This window comes from Petaurus breviceps, unplaced genomic scaffold (assembly GCF_028583685.1).
Source record: "Petaurus breviceps papuanus isolate PSGF00001 unplaced genomic scaffold, PetGlider_PUasm1.0 164, whole genome shotgun sequence".
Taxonomy (NCBI): domain Eukaryota; kingdom Metazoa; phylum Chordata; class Mammalia; order Diprotodontia; family Petauridae; genus Petaurus; species Petaurus breviceps.
In genome coordinates this window covers 13,934,434-13,940,147 of record NW_027185735.1, presented here as the reverse complement: position 1 = coordinate 13,940,147, position 5,714 = coordinate 13,934,434, and positions in this window count along the sequence as shown.

Below are 5,714 nucleotides of genomic sequence, written 5' to 3'. Positions count from 1 at the left end.
GGATAGAATGAGATAATAAGTTCAAAGCACTCAGCAAACCTTAAAGCACTTTATATTCATTCAGCTATGATGATGATATATCACTGCATCAAAGGATACATAGTTAATAACTTTTGGAGTAAAATTCCAAATTGATTTCCAGAGTAACTATAGGTATAGCAATAATGCATTAATGGATCTGGTTTCCTATAGTCTCTCTAGTATTTGTTATTTTCCCTCTTTGGGGTAAGATTTGCCAATCTACTGGGATGTGAGGTAGAACCTCACTCAGAATTATTTTCACTTGCTTTTCTCTAATAGTGCTTTGGAACATTTTTCCTTCTATGATTATTGATAGCTTGGATTTCTTCCTTTGAGAACTGACTTTTTATATTCCTTTGACCTTTGGGGAATAGCTCTTATTCTTATAAATTTGAATTTGTTCCCTTCATGTCTTAGAGATGTGAACTTTATTAAAGAAACAGTTCAAATGTTTTCCATTTCTACACCCCATTTACCAATTTCTCTTCTAATTTTAGCTGCTTTGGTTTTGTCTATGCAAAAGGCTTTAAATTTTACATAATCAAAACTGTCCATTTTTTTGTGATTCTCTCTCATAAACTCTTCCCCATCCATAAATCTGACAGATAATTTTTTCTTGTTCCTTTTTTTTTTTAATGATTCCATCCATTTGGAGCTTATCTTGGTATATATTGTGAGATGTGGGCCCACTGTTAGTTTCTACCAGACAGCTTTCCAGTTTTCTGAACAATTTTTGTTAAGTAGTGAATTTGTAACCCAGTACCTAGGGTTTGGGGGATTTATCAGTTAATTTGCTTCTATATATTGTCTACTTAATTTGTTCAACTGATCAATCTCTTTTTCTTAAACAGTTTTGATGATTATTGCTTCATTGTATAGATTGAGATCTTGTGTTGCTAGGTCCCCTTCCTTCCCACTTAAAAAAAAAATGATCTTCCTTGAACTCTTGACCTTTTGTTCTTCCAGATACTGTCTTTGTTATTATATTTTCTAGGCTCATAAAGTAATTCTTTGGTAATTTGCTTGTTATGGCACCAAATAGGTGAATTAGTTCAGGTAATATTTTCACTTTGTTTCATTGCTTCGGCCTATCCATGAGCAATGAATATTTCTCCAATTATTTAGATCTGTCTTTATTTGTGTGAAGTGTTTTGAAGCTGTCTTAGTAGGTGGATGCCCAAGTATACTTCACCCATCCTAAACCTGTTATTTTCTCTCATTTATACATTCTGTAGTTATCTAATTGGTCGGCTCTGCTCCCAGGGTCAGAGACATAATAGCTATTGCTTTCTTCTGCCTTGCTCCTTGTTTTGTACACATACTTTACAACCAGAGGTCCATGAAAACTCCTTACCCTGGACAACCACTCCTAAGTGCAGGTCCCTCCCTTGATTTGCAATGGATCTGTAGCCCAACATTGGATAGTGAGCTGCGGAATTGTCATCTGTTCCTACTTTCTGCACAAGGTCAGGCCCATCTGTGCCAATCTACCATAGGACACAGCTGTGGAAAGGCTTTTTTTCAGTGTGCTCCTAGATAGAGCCCATGACTTATACTTATAGACCCTCTGTCTTCTAATGCTAACCTGGGCTGGAGAAATGACTTATAATTTCCTCTTGGCTTTCCTATCCAGGACTCAGCCTGGCTTGTTCTATATTGTATTGGAACAGTAGTGGGGGAGAGTTTAGCTATCCTTCTTTTGGCTATTCTGCCATCTTAATTATACCCTGCTCTAATGTTTCTTACATTATTTGCCTTTGTTATCAAGTTTAGTTGATTTTGAGACCCTGTATTTTCTTTTTTTTCAATCTTTTGACCTTTAAAAAACTCTTTTGCTGTCTTATGGAGTAATTAACTTCTGATCGACCTATTCTCATTTTCCAAATGTCTGTTACTAGGGTAAGATATTTTACACTTTGTAAATTCTCTTTCCAAGTATCTTCTCCATAGTTCTCATTTCTTTTCCACTTCTTTCCTCCATTGTGTTCTTTCCATTTATGATAACATTTCTTAACTCATATCTTACTCATACTATTTCTTCTAGGAACTCTAATTGATCTTGGGGTAAGCTCTGTTTTTCTCTTTGCTTTGCTTGTAGATGTTTTGGGTCTGTGTCTTTGGCAACCCTGGCCTCACAATAACTTCTTTTCTTTTGTTCTTCCTGTAATCTGCTTTGGGTGGTCCTACTTTTATGGACTATTGGAACTCTAGGGGCTGTAAGGGTTATGGGATTTAAAGATCTTCCATGCCCCATTGGACTTGCTGATGTAGCAGGAAGGGGCGGAGCAAGAGGAGGTGGAAGCCAAGCTAGAGTTCCTGCAGTGGTTAGCAGTGGCGGTGACGGTGGCAGCAGCAGCAGAGGCAGCGGCGGCCCTTTTTGAGTCAGCCAAAATTTCTGCTAAGGACTCCTGCTGAGGACTGCCAGGGGCTGGAGCTGCTGGGAGCACGCTTCCTGGATGCTGGGTGGTTGCTGTGAGTGGGGAGAGGAGGACCTTTGCCTGAGGTAGTCTGTTCTGTTTTAAAAGCTTGAGAATGTGGGTGCTTTCTACTTTATCTACCTGTGCCAATTTCATAACTACTCTGATGGCTTTCACTTTCTGGTTTTGGGACTCAGTCTTTTGGTATTTTAATTAATTTTCTAGCTTATTCCCCCATATGGCAAGCCTTATGTATTTTGTGATGGATAATTATATCAGCATATTTGTAATTTCCATAGGCATTGTGAATATGGCATTGCTGATACAGGGGCTTAATCCTAAACCCTCATGAAGATCCCCCAACCCCTCTATGCTGTTGGCCTGGCAGGAGTTTGGGGGGAAGATGTCTGAGATTAGCTCTAGGCATGCATTTCCACAATGGTAGCCTACTTTAGACCTCTGGGCACTGAGCATGTACTACTGGCTCCTCTGAGGGACCCCTTACTGTTGACTGAGGTCTAGGTCTGAGTCTGTGATTTATTCAAGTCCTCTTGCTTCCAACTCATCTTGGAACCTGTCTCTGGTAGATTCCTTGCTGTTGGCCTTGAGAAGAGTATATGATCATCTCTGGGCATACTTTGCTACTTGCCTAGCTTAGAGCTTTGGGCAATGTCCATGATAGCAACTCTCCCTTTTTTTTACAGGTCCTGGGCTGGTCACTTGCCTATAGGTTGAATTTATGATCTTGGGTTGGACAGATGACTCACTATAGTTCATCCTTCCATTTCCTAACCACTAACCTCTGTGGTGTTCTTAGATTGCTGTTAGAATAATTTTAGAGGAAGCTGGGTTACTTTGTTCTTTGGGCTTTGTACTTTGCGACTCAGAAACAAATGAAACCCTGCCCCCAGAAGTCCTGGCCCCGAAGTTATCAGATGCAGAAGGCTCTGAACCCAAGTTTCTCGTTCACGATGATAAAAGTTGTGAAGAGGAAGAGGACCTGACGCCTGAAGAACAAGAAAAAAGGCGTCAATTTGAAATGAAGAGAAAGCTTCACTACAACGAAGGGCTCAACATTAAGTTGGCAAGGCAGCTCATTTCCAAAGAACTTGGAGCAGACAAAGAAGACGAGGACGAGGACAATGAAATGAGACCTGGTAGGACCAGCGAGTGCCAGAGCCAGTCAGATGCTCCCTAGAAGAGTTTGGGGTAGCGGCTCCAGACCTCTGTTCCTTCACTGCATCACAGCTTTGGTGTTGAAATGAATATCAAGTGTATTCCCAAATTTTAATGGTAACATGAGAGAGGCTGCTGGATGAGGCAGAAAAGGCTGGAGAAGACTTCATGCCTTGTATTTGCCTAAGAAGCCTCATGTTCACACAGGAGTTTCCGTATGGCATTCCTTTCCTAAAAACACTGGTTAATTTGTATAGGGTTTTATCACTTCATGTGCTTTAAAAGTTAAGCAGTAGCTTTTCCTTGTTAATTTATTTGCTACAGTTCAAGAGGTGGTATATCACACGTAAACTTTTTTAGAAATTCAAATGGTATAGCAAGTAACAGGTTGATAAATCTCATCCTGATTAAGGATAGTAATTTCTTTTTTATTGGAAAAAGGGATTCTTTTAGCAAAAGCTCTTCCATAGCTCTGTCTCATCTACCAACTTTAAAATTCTTATATTTTTCCTTTAGACCTCAAAAGGAAAGCATGGTATTTTTTTGTCTCTTCCAAAGGAAGTTTTCACAGAAACTATTTGAGGTTCAGTTTGCACTAACCTCTGGCCTCCTACCCTTTTGTACACTCGGGCAGATTTGAAATCTGTTTTTTTGAGTGGACACAACTCAGCAGTCTCCCCACTCCTTCCATGCCAGCCCCCATAACAATCTACCACATACATATGATCAACAGGTCCTTGAGATTCAATTATTGTAACTTGTGTGTAACCACAGTGGCTGATTAGGGTTTCTGGTCTGCTTGGGCACCAAGTGGAACTGTCTTCAGTAATGATAGTCTTCACAAGAAAATAACTTGAGTTTAGTTGAAAAAATTGTGTTCTTCCTCCACTTTGGGGAATTTTTAGCCCATCAATAACACTGCTATTTGGGAGTTCTTTTTCTTTTTTATTTAATTAGCTCCTAGGAGATCCAAACTGCATTGATTTGCATGACTAGAAGAGGATTGTGTAATGTGATTTGGTATTTAATTCCCAGACTGTGCTCATTCCTAATATAAGATGAGTGTCAGTAGGGCCTGCTTCAAGAGTTAACACGGACAGTTGTGCTCTAATCTTCTAAGGTCGAAATACTTGAGTTTTCTCTGAAGCGGAGTTTAAATCTAGTGTGTTTTCTGGCCTAGTGACAGCTCAATTTGTAGTCAGATATCTATAACTTAAATGTGATCCTTTTGAAAGCAGATTTTCCATTATATGGACGTACTTTAAAAATTTTTTGTGTATCTTGTATATATGAAATAACTCTTTATTGAGCAGCTTAACTATGGAAACATCAGGGTGTGAGTTGATAAAACAGTGAAGACTGGCTGCCATTGGAAAAATGAGATGCTTCTTTTAAACATTTTATGAAACAAGTATTTTTTACAGTGAGAATCCAGACAAGATTCTTGTTGCAGTGGCAGGATCCCAACCAATGGAAGTCTTGCTGGGATGCCTTCCACTGCTTATACCCTCCTTCCTTCCTTAAATACAGTGGTGTTATTGGTTTTTAAAGCATTCTAGCCTCATGGGGAAGGGGTGGGAGAGAACCAGAGTGAGGGATCTCTATCCCTTATCTCTTTTTTGTGTTCTTCAGGTTCTGGGGTGGGGGGGTTGTTTTTTGATAATATCCAAATTTATGCACACACACACACACACACTCACACACACATAAACGGCTGCTCTTTGAAGACCTGATATAAAGAAAGTTCTTGGGACTAAAGTATCAGATGACACTCGGCTACTCTTTATCAAGTCTGGGGTTTGTTCCTAGAAGCTACAGTTAATTGGAAAGTTAAGTTAATTGGAAAACCACTTTATTCTTATCCCAATCTTCCAGAATTAAGCAGACAGAAAAACTTTATTCTATCTGTAAAACAATACAGAAGACATCTTATTACTTGGAATGTGTATAGTTAAAATCTGTTATTAAATATGTCAGGACAAAGCTTGGCCACGTAGTTTCATGAAGATGAAGGGACGTTTTCATACAGTCCTTGCTGGGTTGCCCACAAATTGCTATTACAAAGTTAGTGTCTGAAAAAATACCTCATTGTAAATGTAA